Source organism: Otolemur garnettii, unplaced genomic scaffold, assembly GCF_000181295.1.
Source record: "Otolemur garnettii isolate 467f Iridium unplaced genomic scaffold, OtoGar3 scaffold00051, whole genome shotgun sequence".
NCBI lineage: Eukaryota > Metazoa > Chordata > Mammalia > Primates > Galagidae > Otolemur > Otolemur garnettii.
The window spans coordinates 1,636,322-1,656,734 of record NW_003852446.1 but is presented as its reverse complement, the minus strand read 5'-3'; positions in this window follow the sequence as shown (position 1 = coordinate 1,656,734).

Below are 20,413 nucleotides of genomic sequence, written 5' to 3'. Positions count from 1 at the left end.
CAGATCTTTCTTTGCAGTTTTTGAATAGGCTTCTCTCTATCTAAGTATTTGATTTGTTGATATCTGAGTCCCTTCTTAATTATGGGCAGAAACAAATTGGCTCAATGACAAGTCAATCCTCTGGTTTATTTGTGTGTGGTAGGAACTCTGAAATAGACATGCTCTTGATCACATCTAGTCTAGAAGAAGGTTTGAATTAGATTGGAAATTGTAGGAGAGTAGGTTTGGGGAAAGCAGAGTTGCCGACTTTTTCTGGGTTTTCAATATGACTTTGTTTTTGTGATAGTAGAAGAGGTGAATTCCAGGGTCATTAGACAAATACATTCAAATAAGAAATGTGTATTCCAATAAGAAATGCAAAGTTGAAAAGATAATAATTTGTAATAATTTATAAAATATGTTCCTGACTTCTTAAAAAAACATGTAGCATCACTGAACATTAACTAAGTGACTATTAAGCAGCCTATTCATTCTCATATGCTGTTGGGAGTGAATATTGATACAGGTTTTTGAAGACTATTGGGGAAATGTGAATTGAGTACCTTGAAATTACTCAGCTCTTTTGATCTATTAATTAATCCATTCCTAGGAATTTATACTAAGCAAAAAAAGTCAGAAATAAACAAAAAGACTTAGGTAAAATGATGGGAAAAACTGAAAACAATGAAAATGTCCAGAAATAGGAAAATGGTTAGATAATTTATGGCAAATCCATATGGAATATTAACTCATTATTCATTCAACAAATATTTTTTTAAGCACCTGTTATATGCTAAGAACTTTTCAGACATTGGGGAAACAAAAGCTGAACAAGACCAGTAAGATCCTTGCCCTTATAGAACTTACAGTCCAAAGAAAAAAAAAGAACAGAAGCCAAGCAAGCAGGTAAATAGATAATTTTACTAAGTGTTTAGTGCTAAGAGGAAAAAAAATAGCATGGCTAGAGGTATTAGAAGGCAAAGAGACATCTTCTCATAGAACGTTTAGTGGCATAAATTAGAATATAAAACACTGAGATCCAAACAATGTACATTCATACATTTTAAAAATCTTTGAAGAGGCCAGGCATGGTGGCTCAGGCCTGTAATCCTAGCACCTTGGGAGGCCAAAGCTGGAGGACTGCTTGAGGCCAGGAGTTAGAGATCAACTTAAGCAAGAGCAGCACCTTGTCACCTCATCTCTATAAAAAAAATAATTAGCAGGTGTGGTGGTACACAACTGTAGTCCCAGCTACCAAGGAGGCTGAAACAAAAGGATCACTGGAGACCAGAAATGTAAGGTTGCAGTGAGCTATGATGAAGCCAGTACACTCTAACCCAGGTGATGGAGACCCAGTCTCAAAAAAAAAAAAAAAATTAAAGAAAGTTTTAAATGTGAATAAAATTTATTTCTGAGTTGTGGAGTTATGGATATTTTGTCAGACAGGATAGGGAAGGTCCTGCTACAGCAGCATGTAACTTTACTATTTCAGGGGCTTTAAACAGTAGAGGTTTACTCTGGGCACACAGTTCTGTTGGTGGTTCTAGGTGACTCTCTTTGTCAGCTGTCTTCCATCTTAAGGTTCAGTGTTACATGGTTTTAACAGCCTAGGCTTCCACAATCCCTAATGCAGAGAAAGGGAGAGATGAGCAAATGGCTCCCTCACAATGATGGAGTCAGTTCACTAATGTCTGATTCAGATACTTTGTCACAGAATGAATTAGCAGGGCCATTAATAAGTACCACCACAGCACACAACACAGACACTATTGGTTTTTAGTGTGTCTTCTGTTTTCATGCAAGTACTTTTCTTCTAGCTCAGAAGCTAACATATGGTGCACTAAGTAAACTTCATTAATCTGGATGGGCAAGGAGCAACAGAATGCTCTGGAAGCCATAGGTGAGAGGTAGAGGAGGGAGCTCTCTTGGGTGGTTCTCTGTCTTGTGCAGTCCAACTCTCCTACCCAAAGCATGGAAGGGAATGCTGAAAACACTGCATTCATTTCCTGTGATGCATAACAAATGGCCACGAGCTTAGTTTAGCACAACCCAGGCACTGGAACTAAATGCTCTTACCCCTCAGTGGCACATGATCTTCCACTCATATTTCATTGGCTAACCCAAGCCACATGATCTCACTTAACTCCAAGGGGATAAGGAAATACCATTCACCCATTGGCCTGGAAGGAGAGAAGCAGTAGCTGATGCACAAGGTAATGTGGGCAAGAAGTAGTTTTTACTTTCATTTTTATACTTTTCTGTATTGTCTTTAGTGAACGTGTGTATGTTTACAACCAAGGAAAAAAAGGAGTTTTCCTTGAAAGAAAGTTGACTCAGATGAAAAGCAAATTATTCTGTACTTGGTAATTTCTTGTGAGACACTGTCCTCAACGTTTACAACTATACTCATGCCCCTAAGCAAAAAGGGGAAGCCTGGGCTTTCTGATCAATTCCATCAAGTCCTTGGAGGTGACAAGCATTTCCTGGGTGTTCCTTTCCTTTAAAAGTGTAGATATGCCTGTAGTAATTACATGTAGCATGATTTTAATAACAGGGTTGGGAAAGGTCACAATAGAGTTATTAATTTCTAAATTTGGGGACCTGATCTCTGCAAGTCAGCATTTGTATGTCAGCTTTGAGTATCCAATTAAACATTCTGTCAGAAGAGAAAAATGAAAAGATCCGTGTTCTGTAGTTAGTTCTGGATGAGAAGGAAGTGAGAGGAGAACTTCTCCCCAGCATACAGCACATAGTTTTGCGTACTTGTTTGTAGCAAGTGCTTACTCCATTTTGCTTAAACTGGGTTGAGAAAATGAAAGTAACACAAGAAACTCCCATGGGACAAAAAATTGTTTCTATACTTATTTTAGAGCAGTGGTTCACAACTAACCACTGGGTTAGTTGCCCCCAGTGGACATTTGAATATGTCTGGATACATACTGGAATGTCACACTTGGGTAAGGTGACCAGACGTCCCACTTTTGGTGGGACAGTCCCAATTTTTAACAATTTGTCCCATGTCCCTCAGTGTTTTTAAAAAGTCCCGATTTTTGGAAAGAATGCACAACAAGCTAGGGAAGGGCAGGAGAATGGGAAGGGAATATTCGGTTTTCAGTTGCTGTAAAGGTTAATGTAACTCCATTTGGGAATGAAGAGGTTAATGTAATTTCATTTGGAAATGAAAAGGCTAATGTAAACTCCCTACTCCCCTCCTGGGCAAGGTCGCCCAGGTGGAATCGGTATCAGAAGGATACTGGCTCCCTCCCTCACTTCTAGGCAAGGACAATTAGCTCAGAAGGAACCAAACTGTCTGGAACAAACAAGTAGTCCCTCCCCCAGAGGGTCCCTAACCATAAACAGCTCAGCCAATAGCCCCTGCCCCCGTCAATGGTGTCCCGCTTTACCAATGTTAAAATCTGGTCACCTTACACTTGGGGGATGCTACTGGTGTCTATTGGGTAGAGGCCAGGAATGCTGCTGAAAGTCCTGCAGTGCACAGGACAGCCACTCCCACCACTCAAAATAAAATAAAATAAAATAAAAAACCTAAACCCAAAGAATTATTTGGCCCTAGATGTCAGCAGTGCTAAGGGTGGGACAGCGTGCTTACTCCAGGGCCAGATCTATTGCTTAGAAGCATCTCTGAGATACAAAATCACCCCAGAACTGAAGTTTCCTGTTTTGTTTATCAAGCCACATAGAATCTATTCAGCCTCCTAGATTCTCCTCATATTTCTACTGATTTTCTGAAATGGGGTGGGGTGACTTTGTCTTCCCCTGTTCCCTCAGCATGGTGGAGTCTATACATAATGACGTCATAATATCCATCTACATGAAAATGTGGTGTAGACATGCAGCATTAGTCATAGAAGCTCAGCAGTGACTCTAGCCAAATGTCCCTCTTTGTTCTGATTTAAATAAAGCCTTTCTTCAAGAGGTCTTCTAAAAGCAATCCAATGAGATGCTACAAAGTATGCCAAATCCAATTATTTCTAGGGAGGATTGGTTTTTCCTCCCTAAGCCACTACAGCTATTCAAAAAGCATGCCAAGGTGACCACATTAAAGAAAGTGGAATTTTAATGAAAGTCCTGATATCCCCGAAGTACTAATGAGAGGGCAGGGTTGGCCTCTTAGTCAAGAGTCTCAAGCGTGCCCAGAATATGAATGAACATTCTTTGTTTTGAGGTAAACGGCTCTGTCACAATGACAAAGACAGTCCACTACTGTCTGATTCAGATGCTTTGTCACAGAATGAATCAGCAGGACCATTAATAAGTACCACCATAGCATACAACATGGACCCTATTGGCTTGGGGGGGTGTGTCTTCTGTTTTCATAAAGGTAGTTTTTGTCTAGCTCAGAAACTGATCAATGGCATGCCATAGTGATGTTTTCTACCTCTCTCTGAGCAAAGGTCATTAACCTGGGTGGGCAAAGAGCATCATCATGATGCTATGGAAGCCACAGATGAGAAGAAGAGGAGGGGCTTCACTTGGATGGTGCTCTCTCTCTATGCAGTCCAACTCTCTTACCTAAATCATGGACAGCAATGTTGAAGACAAGTACATTCGTTTTCTATGATGTATAATGAATGACCACAAACTTAGCATCTTAGAACAACATACATTAATTATCTCATGGTTTCTGTGGGTCCTTTGCAATAAAGGTAGGAGCAAAGGTCTCATCTGAGATTCAAGGACTTTTTCCATGCTCATTCAAGTTGTTGGTAGAATTTAGTTCCTTGAGGTTGGAGAACTGAGGCTCTTGGCTTAGCATCCCCCACCACAGGTAGTTTACAATATGGTGATTGCTTCTTCAAGGACAGCAAAAAAAGACCCTGTTTCAAGTCCCTTATTTCAGGGAAGGTTTGGCCCCTCTTTCAGAAGACTCCCCCATTAGGTCAAGCCCACCCAGGATAATGTCCCTTTTGATTAACTCAAAGACAACTGCTTAGCAACCTTTATCATATCTGCAAAATCCCTTCACCTTTGCCATACTCTATTATTTAGAAGTAAGTTACAGATTCTAGTGCCCCTCAAGGGGAGAAGATTATAGCAAGGTGTAAATACCAGAGGGTGGGAATTATGGGAATCATCTTAGAATTCTGCTGCTCACAATAACATTTGTGAATGTTGAAGTTGATAGTACTGACTTGGAAGAAAGTAAAATACATTGGTTGTCAGGGTCCATATCCTATCCAACAGAATGACAACTTGGAATAGTAAGTCAAAACTAGTGAAGAGAAACTAAAGACACATACTAGGCTTCTAACATGGGAGATCTTAAAAGCAGTTCCTAAAAAAAGAGTTGAGGGGTTTCATTGCTTATAAGCACATAAGTAATGTTTGTGAAGTATGATTTTTTTTAAAAGCTCATCATTCAATTTATCAAGCAATAATAAATACATAATGTCCAGATCAAGAAAGAAAACATAAACAGTAGGCTTGGTTCTATATATGCCAAGCCACATCTGGAAAATTTTTTGGCAGTTCTGGGCTTGACATTTTAAGCTGAACATTACTCAGATGAAATCTTGAGATCAAATCAGATGAAAAATGTTTCAAGGAACTATGGATGTTTATAAAAGGAAACAGGATTGCAGCCCTGTAAGGGCGGGGAGCAGAAATCAGATTAATAGATGAGAGTTACAAGGAAACATATTTCCCCTCAGCATAAGAAATAGAGTTACAATATTTGGAGTCATCCACAAAGGAAATGACTTATGGGGAAGGGATTTCATATCCAGGGCTAAGCCCAATCATGATGCTCTTGATTCCTTTCCCACTTCCATTAATTACGCCCTTCTCAACTTTATCTCTGCCCAACCTCATTTTCTCACTGGCAAACATGTATAGGTTTCTCCCATCACATACATAAATCAAAATTCCTCAGCCTTACATTCCACCAAGCTACTGCCTCTTTCTCTCATCCTCTATGAAGCCTGACTTTCTGAGATAGTGCTGTGCACTTGGCATCTGCCCTCATAGCCTTCACTCTCCTGGCATTCCACCCAATCTGGCTTCTGCTCCTACCCAGCCACACAGAATGAGCTTTGTAAAGTCGCTGTGGATAAGTCTAGGCAGTGCTCTTCGCAGTTTCTCTTACATGATACTGTTGACAACACTGTCCTTTTTGAAATCATCACTTTTGTTGGCTTCTCTGACTTTATATTCTCTTGACACACCTCTGGCTCCTCTGCCACTCTTCTAAGCCCCTCTGTGATCCCTCTTATTATATATATATAAATGTTGATGTACAGTGATACTCCACTATGCTCCGTCCTGTGTCTGCTCTATTTTCATTCTACCTGGTATGGTTTCTACATGCTATCCTTTTAGTGACTCCCATTACTCTAGCTGTTGTTTATTCATTAAGGGGCCTTACCTGTAGCGTAGATCTCTCTCTTCTGAAATCTATGTCTCTTTCTCCAAAGACCAACTAGAGGGCTTCACTCTGGAAAAGCCCAGAGTAACCTGAAACTCAAGGAGGCCAAACCCTAACTTATAATCCCTTACCATGGCCCACTTCCCATACCCTCCTTCTTAGGGTCCCCATGTCAGAGAATTATTGGCAAGATGTCATCCAGGTCCCAACCCTCATCCCTACCAGTTCTCCCTGTTCCATCTGTCTGCAAGTCCTAAAGGCATTCCCTCCAGATCCATCTAATTTTCTCCATTCCTACTGATGCTACCTTGGTCAACTTCTGCCTGGATCAATGCAACAGATTCAATCCTAACTGATACCTTCTTGCCTCTCTCCAAAATTCTCTTTCTATTACAGCCAGGGTATTTTTTCTAAAAGTTCTAAAAAAAATCAGACCTTGTGCTTATCCCCACTCCTGTATCTTATACATGATATGCCAAGCCTTCTGAAATTGGCATTCAAGGTCCTTTATGCTCTGGCCTCTCCTTTGTCTCCAGCCTTACCTCTTGCCATTCCCATTCCCCCATGTTCTGGTCTCCAGCTATATTATACCACTAATGGATCCCTGTGGCACCATTCATTTTCTCTCACTTCATGGGCACATGTCATCCAAATAGAGTCGGAGATCCTGTGCCACTAAATGGCTTATAAGGAAGGTAACTAATTTAATCACCTAATTGGATTATGATGTGAGCAAGAATAAATACTTAATTGTCTTCAGTCTCTCCAATTTGGGAATTATTTGTTAGAGGAGTCAGCCTACATTGCTAACCCAACTATAACACAACTGTCCATTTCAGAAACATATGAAAGAGCAATACACCTCTGTAGTCTTTAAATCATGGGATTTAAGGTCTCTTTGTTATAGCAGCTTAGGTCTACACTAACTAATATACCCTGTACTACAAAACTGGATGCCCTATGTGCTCACCCTGTCTTGGCCCTTATGGCACTGAAATTGTCTCTTTGTCCACACTCTCCCATGGTTGCGAGGACTGAACCACTACATAACTTACAATACTCAGCATCCCCGTCTCCATCATTAGCATCATCAACTTTACTGACATGTATTGAATGATTATCTTGTACCAGGGACTATTTTAGTGCATTATATAGGTTTATTCACTTATTCCCCAAAGCAACCTATGAGAATAACTACTCTTTTTTCACCATTTTATACAGTGGGAATCTGAGAACCCACCTAGGAAGTAGAAATTAAGATACGATCCTGTAGGGTTAAACAGTATACTACCTGTTGCAGGAGCTGAATAAATCTTTCCTAAATGAAGTAAACTGATTAAGTAAATTATAGTTGGGTGGCTACAGAAAGGATTTTTGCTGTGGTGACAGATGGTCCAGGGGTCCTCAAACTTTTTAAACAGGGGGCCAGTTCACTGTCCCTCAGACCATTGGAGGGCTGGACTACAGGCCCTGGGACGAGTCGGCGGCTAAGCAGGACTGGCAGTGGCAGCAAAAACACCTGGCAGGCCTGATAAATGTCCTAGGCAGGCTACATGTAGCCCATGGGCCATAGTTTGAGGATTCCTGGATTAGACTATGAAAGTATTTCTTAACTGTCTTTGGTAAAGAACTTTTTAAAATTTCTAACCTATTGTGGTCTGATATTTTTATATAATACAAAATCATATGTTTTGCTATCATAGAAATATAAAATACAATAAAAGGTTCTCAATACTCCATTTTCCTACTTAATTGCCATGACCAAGTAAGAGATTATAAAATATCATTAGTCCTTTGACCACACTTTGAGTTCCAGTGGACTAAAGGACTCATGGGATCCCTCCCAACTCTAAGATGATTTATTCCATCACACTGGAACACAAAAATCCAAGGGGGGAAAGTATTCTACTTTGGGAGTTTACAAAGAGCCAGTGGGAATAATGCATTCCAAACTTACCAAACAGACTAGTATATACTAAATGCTCTGCTAAGAAAACCTCACATATTTCTCAATATCAGAAAGTATAAATCGAGTTAGGTTCAACTAAATACCCCCAAATGTAAAAAAGAGGAGCATGGCTCAGAATATGTTCTATAAGAAACAGAAGACCTCATTCAGGTGACAATTACTAAAGATTATTTCAAATATGGTAATACATTGTATGGAATACAGAGAATCCTCTACTTATGATGGTTCAACTTCCAATTTTTTGACTCTAAACAATGATGCAAACCCATTCAGTAAAAACTGTACTTCAAATTTTGACCTTTTCCTGGACTAGCAATACTGTCTTGACATACTGGGCCGTGGCGGCAAACTGCAGCTCCTAATCAGCCATGCAACCATGAGGATAAACAACCATACTCTATAGCATAGAGCTGCCCAATTGCAGGCCAATGGAGCCATTCTCAACATGTTTAAGGCAGGCTAAATTAAGCTATGATGTTCTGTAGGTTAGGCTTCTTAAATTCATTTTCAACTTAGGATATTTTTAGCCTACAATTGGTTTGTTGGGCTGTGGCTCCCTCATAAGTTGAAGAATGTACTTTTGAAATAGTTTTTTTTTTTTTTAAATTGGGACTGTGTCACATATAATCTGAAATCAAATACCATCGAACCTCCTACATTGACCACCACCTTAAGTTGACCTAATTTTCATAGACTAGACACGCACCCCATGTATGTATCAGTACATTAGGCCCAGTTCCTTATGTAGATCACCTCTGTATGTTGGGCAGTTTGTTACGGTCCCTTGGGTGATCAACTTACAGAGGTTCTACTATGCATCCAAGAAATTTTTTCAATGAACGTAACCAAATGAACCGCATGATAGCCAACCTGAGTAAATTGCTACTGCCAATTATGTATTCAATAAGAAACTTGTATCTAGAATATATTAAAAAGTCTTACAACTGATTTACAAAAAGATAAATAATCCAATACCAAATTGGCAAAGACTCTAAATAGAAGTTTCTCTAAAGAAGATATAAAAATGGCTGATAAGCACATGAACATATGCTCAACATCATTAGTCATTAGGGAAACGCAAATGCAAATTACAATGAGATCCCACTTCACACCCACTAGGATGGTTATAATAAAAAAGACAGACAATAACAAGAAATTGGAACCTTCATACATTGCTGGTGGGAATATAAAATGGTGTAGCCACTGTGGAAAGCAGTCTGGCAGCTCCTCAAGATGTTAAACACAGAGTTATTCTATGATCCAGCAATTCCACTCCTAGATACATACTCAAGAGAAATTAAAACATAATATCCACACAAGTGTTCATAGCAGCATTACTCATAATTGCCAAAAAGTGGGAACCATTCTAATATCCATCATCTGATGAATGGATAAACATACAGTATATTCATAAGATGTAATATTATTCAGTGGCCAGGCATGGTGGCTCCTACCTGTAATCCTAGCACTCTGGGAGGTGGAGGTGGGAGGATCGCTTGAGCTCAGGAGTTCAAGACCAACCTGAGCAAGAGCGAGACCCCATCTCTAAAAATAGCCAGGCATTGTGGCGGGCGCCTGTAGTCCCAGCTACTTGGGAGGCTGAGACAAGAGGATCACTTGAATCTAGGAGGGTGAGATTGCTATGCTAGGCTGATGCCACAGCGCTCTAGCCTGGGAAATAGAGTAAGAGTCTGTCTCAAAAAAAAAAGACCGGGCAACACCTGTGGCTCAAGGAGTAAGGCTCCAGCCCCATATGCCAGACGTGGCAGGTTCAAACCTGGCCCCAGACAAAAACTGCAAAAAAAAAAAAACACAAAAAACCATAATATTGTTCAGCAATACAAGGAAATGGGGTACTGATACATGAGGTGCTACAACATGAACGAGCCTTGAAAACGTCATGCTGAATGAAAGAAGCCGGTCACAAAAAAACACATATTATGCATTTCGGTTTACACGAAATGAACAGAATAGGCAAATCTAGACACACAGAACGTAGATCAGTGGTTGTCCAGGGCAAGGAAAAGGAGAGAATGAGGAGTACTTGCTGGCAGGTACAGGGTTTCTTGGGGGAGGGTGATGAAAATGTTCTAATTGGCGATGGTGGTTGGTTGTACCTCTGGGAACATATTAAAAACTATTGAATTGTGCACTTTAAATGGGTACAATGTATGTATATGAATTGTATCTCATGAAGTTGCTAAAATAATTGCTATGGCCGGTTTCTTGGAGCAATTCAGAGACAGATAGGCAAGAGGGATTACTGATCTTTCAAAATAATTTGTTTTTATGTACCGCAAAACTTAAGCCACTGTTCACTAACTCCACCAGCATTACAGAAAGTAAAGAATTAAAAACGAGGACAACTATACCTGCACAGCGTAGTGAACTGTCCCAGGGCAGGGAGAATAAGCGCAACAGGCTGATGTAAGAAAATGTTTTACTAAAGCAATAACTTGCCATTTCAAATACAAGTTCCTCTCCTGCCTCTGTAAATTAACAGCTGTTCAGTTATTTGTATTTCTGAAACTGAAGTGTTTTGGCAGTTCCCAATTGTGAGATATCTAAAATATTTATGGAAAACCGACTGAAAAAGAACCATCCCCTTAAGTCCTATAACAAGGACTTATTCCAAGCAAGGAAGAGCTTGAACTGTCTTCCACGTCTAGCACTTGAATGCATGGCTTAACCATTGCAGGTCTCTTCACACTCTGAAACCAAGACGGGTCCTTTAATGTTTTAGTCCAAAATGATTTCAAATTTAGAGAAAAATAGTAAAAAGAATTTTCTTGGACCTATTATCCATGTCCGTGGTCACTCATTTTTAATTCTTTGCCACATTCGCTTTATCTTAGTCTCTCTCTCTCTCTTTCAATACACACATCCCCCCCCACATTATTTCCCTAAACCATCTGCAGACAGCATGCTCATTTACCCCTTAATCCTTCAGCACGTATTTTTTTTATTTTCTAACATACCCTAACATATTCCCAACATATAATCTTACCTAACCACAGTATAGTTATTGAAATTGGGAAAACCAGCCAGGTGTGGTGGCTCATGCTTGTGACTCTAGTACTCTAGCCCCAGTGGCAAAGTAAGACTCTATGAAAGAGAAAAGAAGAGAAGGGGGGGAGGGGAGGGCAGGCAAGGGAAGAAGAGGGGAGGCGAGAAGAGGAGAGGAAAGGAGAGGAGAGGAGAGGAGAGGAGAAGAAATAAACTGGGAAATTTAGCACTGATACAGTATTTTTACCTAGAGTCCATATTCCGATTTTATTGGCCGTCCACAATGTACTTTATAGCAATTTTTTCTAGTACAGGATCCAGTCCAGGATCACATACTGCATTTGGTTGTCAGGTATAGTTACTCTCCTTCTGTCGGGAACAATCCCTAAGCATTTTCTTTTGTCTTTCTTCCATATTTTTATTTCATTCATTATTTTCAAAGTGCATGGGCCCCTTATATTTTATACAATGTCCCTTTATAAGGGTTTGTCTAATGTTTTCTCATGATTTGATTCAAGTAGTACATATCTTGCCAGAATACTACATAAGTGATGTCGCATCTTTCTTGGGGTCTCATTGCTGGAGGCACATCATGCCCATTTGGCCTTATTGGGGATATGGATTTTGGTCATTTGGTTAAAGTTCAGTTCCTTCCCTGTAGAGATTTTCCTTTTGTAACTAACAAGCAATTGATGAGGAGATACTGAGGGACTATGTCAATATCTTATTCCTCATCAAGCTCCCATCCTATATAATTTAGTAAGAGAATTTAAAATAAGTCTCTTAATTTGAAGAGTCTCAGAACTCTTGATACATAAAGAGAGTGCATTCGTAATTCGTGTCTGTGTGAAGGTTGACTTAGATTATAGACTCAGGTGGGCAGGAACTGGTCCATGAAGCTTACTTGGTACAGAAAGCAGTTGTGATGTGTGTTCACAGTGACTGTGAAAAATTCCTAGCAGCAGAGCAGTATGAGCTTAGATTGGGGATTTCAAATATGATACATTTATTCTATGGAGTCTATGCCACACATTTTAAAATGGAAACAGTTTCATACATACTGAAATTGAACTATCTCCAAGAAACTTAAATGAAACAAGTAGGGTATATAAAAGTATGCGCAGTGTCATCCCATTTATGTTTTCAAAAACTATATTTGTACTTTTACATATTAATGTATGTAAATTCATAGAAACTAGCCTGCAAGAATACACACCAAATTTTTAACAGCAATTACCTCTCTGGCGGCAAATGGAAATTGGAAAGGGAGTAGTGCTCGGTCTGTGGGGAATAAGACATTCACTTTCTCGTCTAGACACCTCCGTTTTTAGAACAGAAATGTATTTGTGTTTTACTAAACCCTATATGTTTTAAAGACATACATTTGCCAGAGACAGTTCCATTTGCATTATTTTCAAGATTTCCTTTTTTGCAGTGTGATTGCTAGTCACGTGAATAAAAGGCCTTGCGCATAAAGGAAGTCTCCTTGGCCTCTGTCATACTAATATAGATATGAAATATATAAATGTTGTATTAATATTGTCATGTATATATTTGTGTATATGCAATATATATATTTTACTCCCCCAAAATTAAAAACTAAAGGGTCATTTGCTGCCACACTCCAATATTTCTGTTTTGTTTTTTGTTTGTTTGTTTTGGTTGGTTTATTTGTTTTTGAGACAGAGTCTTACTCTGTTGCCTGGGCAGAGTGCTCTGGCATCATAGCTCACAGCAACCTCAAACTCCTGGGCTCACGTGATCCTCTTGCCTCAGCCTCCCGAGTAGTTGGAACTACAGGCATATGACATGACACCCAGCTAATTTTTCTATTTTTTTTTTTAATAAAGATGGGGTCCCACTCTTGCTGAGCCTGGTCTCAAACTCTTGAGCTCAAGCAATTCACTCGCCTTGGCCTCGCAGAGTGCTAGAGTTACAGGCATGAGCCACGCCACCGAGCCCATTCTTCGATATTTCTGACTGTTATGGTTGGTGGTTATTTCATCTGTTCTCTATTTGTGTACTCTCTTATGTGACAAACTGAATATGAATATTCATATTAAACTTTCAATACTCTAGCAAATCAATAATATAATTAGCCTTCAAGAACATGTACTGAATGGATCCCTGACATTTATGTAGTGAGGGAGAACTATGAAACAGGAAGAATTAATACCATCTCCCTGGGTCTTTTCTGTTGTGAATTACACACATAGTGTCACCTAGCACTTTGCTTATGGTAGCTGCTATTTTTTAACTTGTCGTTTATGGAAACTATCAAAAATATACAAAAGTAGACTGTACCTGAATGTGCCCATCACCCAGTTTTAGTAAGTATCAACTCATAGTTCAATTACTTTTCATTTATTCCTCTCTACCACCCCAACTGTTGGGAGACAAATTTTCAGAGGTCTCTTGTGCTTCCATATGTCTTGTGCAGGCCAGGCTCAGTGGCTCATGCTTGTAATCCTAGTACTCTAGAAGGCTGGGGCGGGTGGATCACTTGAGTTCAGGAGTTCAAGACCAGCCTGAGCAAGAGCCAGACCCCGTCTGTACTAAAAATAGAAAAAGCTAGCCAGGTCTGGAGACAGGTGCCTAGAGTCCCAACTACTTGGGAGGCTGAGGCAGAAGGATCGCTTTTACCTAGGAATTTGAGATTTCAATGAGCTATGATGACACTGTTGCTCTCCAGCCTGGGGGATGGAATAAGACCCTGTTAGAATTTTTTTTAAAAGTTAAAGGCTCCATATGTCTTGTGAGCACAGGCACCAACTGCCTTTGTATGGACTATCTTTTTAAAAGTATGTGCAAATAGTCTTGGATGAGAAACTTAGTGTCTCTTTTCAGAGCAGAGGGCAGATTTCTTTACCGATCAGTACAATAAAGGTAATGTCTTCCTTTAAGGCAAGTTCAGGCACGTTTGCTCACTACCCATAATAAAAGATTAAGGTTCCCTAAGCTCAGGGTTCCCTAGCTGTGATACAAACCCACTGCTTACACAACATCCACCCAGGCCACCCCACATTGCCTCCCTTGGAGTTGGAAAGCAAGAGGAATCTGATGTGAACATAAAACTCATGCTGCAGCTGGGTGCAGGGGCTCACACCTGTAACCCCAGCACTCTGGGAGGCCACGTGGATCGCTTGAGCTCAGGAATTCCAGACCAGCCTGAGCAAGGGTGAGAGCCCATCTCTACTAAAAATAGAAAAACTAGCCAGGTGTCATGGCAGGCACCTGTAGTCCCAGCGACTCAGGAGGCAGAGGCAAGAGGATCACTTGAGCCCAAGAGTTTGAGGTTGCTGTGAACTACAACACCACAGCACTCTACTCAGGGCAACAGAATGAGATTCTGTCTTAAAATATAAACCTCATGGTGCTTGCTGTTCTGTGAACAATAAAGTCTTTTTTCTCTGACCTAAGAAACCCAGGTCTTTCGCCAGTAGCCATAAAATTGGCAACTTGCGAGCTTGCAACTTGTGCAAAATCTGAGATTCTTCAAAGTTCTTGATACCTATTTCCTATCTCTCACGTTATTTTGATCACATCCCCAATATTACGTTATTTCATCCATAAATACTTTTGTGGGTAGCAACTATTTTGAAAATTCTTTGAAGCCAATATAATCAAAGACCGTGGAACTTAATTCCATACAAGTATTTATATACAATACCAACACTTCAAGGATCAAGTTTGGTAACTATAGATCAGTGATTCCTTCTGCCAGAGAAACTAACCCTAAGTATGTCTCAAACCCAGGCTCTGTATTTTAGGAGAGTCATAGAGAACATAGACTATATATTAAATAACATTTGTGATGGGGCCCAGGGCAGCATGCAATAATCAAACATCGATATTTTTCCCACGAAACATAAATATTCACACCAAGTAGGAGGTAGAAACTATAAATAACCTCTCTTCAGTTCAGCTCAAATTTTGTCACCATATAAGTTATTTTTTAAAAAAAATAGCTTATAAGATTTGGGAGAATTTCAGAACTGCAGACACGAAACTATGGACCTGAATTCTTTAATCAAGTTCAAGATTTAGGTCATCAGCATGCTGATAAGCAAAACCGTATTTTTAAAAAATTTCTCAGCCCTTTTATTAATGATTTTGGCCTTTTAAAAATAGACAGGGCTAAAATGGAGTTCCTTAATGCATTGATAAGATTTCAAATCACATGTACAAGTTTTACTATATTAGCGTAGTGATTATTCTACCATGTTTTTCGTTTTGCAGACATTAAACACTTCTGAGCTTCCCCGATCAAAGTGGAAATTGAATAATAAAGTCATTTGATGAACTCAGATGCCAAAAAGGACACGTACAGCAATTAGAAGAAAGGATGTTTAATCAAGAATGAATAAAAATGGCACTAGACCAGAATACCACATGTCCAGAAGGTTAGGGGTTATTTATAGCTATGTCACCCAGCAAGAGTAACAAGGCTTGCAGTCCACACACAAATCATATTCATGTAAGACAGAGAAAACAGGACATCCCAAGAAGCATTATCCTTCTTTTCCCTAGCCCAAACCAGGGATGTACGTCCTGGTAAACTGGAAGCTGAAATGCATGAGTCCATAACAAATGAGAATGTGGTCCCAGAGCACTCAGCTGCTCTAAAAATGCATGTACTTCTTTAGGTTTGACGAGTTGCATCTCTGAGTAGGGGGAAAGAATGTCACATCATTAATTGAGTATCTACTATGTGTCTGATAATTTGCCGGGTGCTTTTTGCACTGTTATCTTAATAAGAAATAAGAAAAGTAAAACTCAAGGAGATTAAATAATGTGAATGAATGAATGAATGAATAACTGTATGCTGCCAAGCATTTATTAGCAATTTGCTAGGTGCAGGCATTATTATATGCAATCCAAAACATAAATGAATGACAGCTCCAACCTTCAGGGAGTTCCCAATTTAGTGGGAGAGACGGATATATAAGCACATAATTATAGTATAATTTTATACATGCTGCTGTTAGGGCTCAGAATTTGAAAATCAGACTATGTCACTTAAAAAACCTACATTGCAGGGGGGGGAAAGGAGGGAAATTTTTTGCCGATAAGAGACTGTGGATAACTCATTCCAATCTGCAAACATTGAAATTTAAGACTTTTTTTTTCATAATCAAAGAGAAAGGAAGATGTCATTTGACAACTGCCTTGTGGTCAAGAAGGAAGGAGATCTTTATAACTCTCAGGTAGATAAGGGGGGGCTGGGTCTTATGTCATAAATAGAGAAATTCAGAAGGCTACAGAAAAGAGTGTTGGTACATGCCATAGAAAGGAATCATAGTGGTGTTTTTGTTTTGTTTTCAGGAACACATAAATAATCTATTGTTTTGATGTGGCTTTGACTCTCTACCTAAAGTGCTAGCTTCTTATTTAGTGACTCACTTCCCTGTCACTAGAGACACGAACCAGGATCTGTGGTCATGTAGGGGATCATAAAGTCAGTATCATTCCCCATATAAGCGCTCCTGGCTCATCTTATCCATTTATTCATTCCAAGGATTCACAGCAAGCAAATCAACCTATAGTTTGGTGAATGCTCCCTCTTATTGGAAAACAGAAAGACCGTTTGCCTAGCTCTCACAACCTGGAAGTTCTCCTGACACTGCTGATTTGTCAAAGATTTTAGATAATAATTTCACCCACTGGCTATATTTCTTGGCTTGGTGTAAAGATTATGCAGGCTTTGGAACTGAGCATGGTGGCTCACGCCTGTAATCCTAGCACTTTGGGAGGGGGCTGAGGTGGGTAGATTGCTTAAGATCAGGAATTCCAGACCAGCCTGAGCAAGAGAGAGACCCCATATCTACTAAAAATAGAAAAACTAGCCAGGTGTTGTGGTGGGCACCTGTAGTCCCAGCTACTTGGAAGGCTGAGGCAAGAGGATCCCTTGAGCCCAGGAGTTTAAGGTTGCTGTGAGCCATGACATCACTGCAAATCTACCCAGGGGCCAAAGTAAGAGTCTGTCTCAAAAAAAAAAAAAAATGCAGACTTTGAGTTCAAATGTCAGCTCTGTCATCATCTCCGAACTAGAGTTTCTCCCTAGCATACAGAATGTTTTTGACACAAACTAACACTCAAAAAAAAAAAAAAATGAAAACCTAAATAGAAGACAATTAGCAGAGGACTCATCAGTCATTAGATAATGGCATCCCATAGTCATTATTTTGAAGAATGTGAAATTGAAAGATGCCAAAAACAATTAAACTCAGAAATAAATATATGTTCCTGTCACAAAAAGAGGAGGCATATTTGTGAAAATGTAATTGAGGTGACAGAAAAAGCAAAAACTAAGATAATTAAAGCAAAATAATGCAATTACAATTGACAGTTAAGCACACAGCCTGCTCCCCACATCACTATGGACAATTCTATGGATAATATCCACTGCCCCATTAGACGCTGGCCTTAAACTAAGGTGGTATCCGCATCAGTTTCTCTGCTGGTCTAGATGCCGACCCCAAGTCTCCCCCTCTACTCCACTCCGGTGAGGAAACATGTTAAGTAGACTCTGACAGGTGAGAGGAAGGAGATATCTCCAGGGGAATGTAGTAGGGACACTGCCCCTCAAAGTGGGACTGGTGTAGCTTTAGGTGGCCAGAAGCCACCAGAAACTGGCCTGGTTAGAGAGATATAGCAGGGGTGGGGGGCGCTTCAACTACACATTCTTAATGACAAAATATACACATTTCAATGTGTCATCAAGGAGCAGTCATGGAATTCAGATAAAGCTACATTACCCAGCCCAAGAATAATTCAAAGATTATCTTTACTATGCCATCTCTACCCACTGTGTAACTTGAACCCCCTCTGCTTCCCTTTGGCATTGAGAATGAGACATGAAGACAGTTGAAATCACTTCTTTTCCAGCCGCTTAATGATTTTCCAATGTATTTATACAATCGACAAAATTCTGATTTTGTAAATCTTAGATCAGCAATATTTCTTCCTTTACCCAGGCTCTTCTCCTGCCATCACTCTGCATAGGGAATTCTTTCTCATTGCCCACTTCCCTGCAAGACTTTTAGCACCTCAGGGTAAAATGTCCTGATACCCATTCGGCCACTGGACTCCTGAAACATCCTATTAAAGTACTTGTATTATGAAATTTTCCACACCGATTTTTTTTCTTCATGCTTATTTCGGTCACTGATCTGTGAACTCCTTTACTTATGAATAAACTTTGATTCCGCTTGGGGATAGCCTGAGCGTATGATGATGCTTGGCACCAACCAGTCATCTAAAGAATGCTTATGGCTTAAAGAAAAAAACCATGAACTAATTTGGGCTTAAACTTTCCTGTCTCTCCTATATGTCTAGTCTGTTCATAGTTCAATCACACTAGTATGGTTTACTTTTTTACTGCCAGGTACTATGTTATACATTTTGTATTTTTCTTGTTTTCTTTATTTCAGGTTAATATGAGGGTCCATTTTTATTTTTCTTAAATTCTTCTTATTTGTTGTAGGCAGCTTCTGACATGATTGCCAGTGATTCCTCACTTCCTGCCATTCACACCCTTGTGTAATCCCCGCTTCTTCAGCACAGGCTGGACATAGTAACCAATAGAATATGGGAAAAGTCATATCACTTCTGAGATTAGGATACAAAACAGTATGACTTAAGTGTTGGTAGCATGCTCTCTCTTGCTGTAGCTCTCTCCTGCCCTCTTGCTTCTTTGCTCAGATGAAGCCAGCTGCCATGTTGTGAGATACCCTATGGAGGGGCCCACGTGGCAAGGAGCAGAGGGAGGCCTGTGGCCAACAGCTTATGAGGAATTGAGGCCTCAGTCCACCAGCCTCAAGGAACTGAATCCTGCCAACAGCCACAGAAGTGAGCTAGGAAGTTAATCCTTGTCAGTTGACCCTTCAGATAACTGAAGCCCTTGAGAGAACCTAACACGAAGCATTCAGCTAAGATTTCTGAACCATGAGAACTCTAAGATCATAAATATGTGTTGCTTTAAGTCACTAAGCTTTGAGTAACTTGTTACATAGCAATAGATAATTAACATATTTATCAATCAGCTAGAGGTCCCAGATGATAAAACCCAACTTTTAGCCAAATGCCCAATTTGATTGATTATTCAGTTTGGTTTTTAACATAATTATTGATTTGCAACATGCATAGAAAATTATTATTTCAAGATTAAAAACTCGGTGCTCTTGCCCCTCCATATCCACAGGGTCTACATCCCTAGATTCAAACAAATGCAGGTTGAAAATACAGGGTTCCACAAGGCCAGCAGTGGAAATTGAGCATCCAGGGATTTTAGTATCTAAGAGGGATTCTGAAACAAATCCTCCACAGATACCAAGGGAGGACTATATTCCATTCATCAAAATGGCTCATACCCCACTTTATTATTGGGTGAACTCCATGTGCCCTGAATTGGATGCACAATTTCTCTCTTACCTACATAATTTTATCTGAGTCTGGGGAAGTGCACTGGTGAACAAGAAATTGATTGTCCTCAGAAAGCTCACATCTAGTGGGATGTAGACATGTAAACAGAGAATTGCTTGCTTTCCTTTCAAGTGATAGAAACAAGAAAGAAAGGGGTGCTAGCAGGCCTATGCTTGCTGAGACAAGACGACTATAATAACCAAACTTGAGGGGTCGAGATGTCTATCGGGACCTAGGCAGGATCTTCAAGGATACAAGAGAGTCATGGAGATAAAGGGGAACAGGAAGATTTAAATAAACCTTCACCAAATAGCACTAAAGATACTCTTAAGAAGTGAATTATCCTTTTCAAGAAATGTGTGTTCTGGCTGGGCGTGGTGGCTCATACCTATAATCCTAGCACTCTGGGAGGCCAAGGCAGGTGGATTGCCTGAGCTCACGAGTTCAAGACCAGCCTGAGCAACAGCAAGATCCTGTCTCTAAAAATAGCCAGGCACTGTGGAGGGCGCCTGTAGTCTCAGCTACTTGGGAGGCTAAAGCAAGAGAATTGCTTGAGCCCAAGAGTTTGAGTTGCTGTGAGATATGAGGCCATGGCACTCGACTGAGGGAGACAAAATGAGACTCTGTCTCAAAAAAAAAAAAAAAAAAAA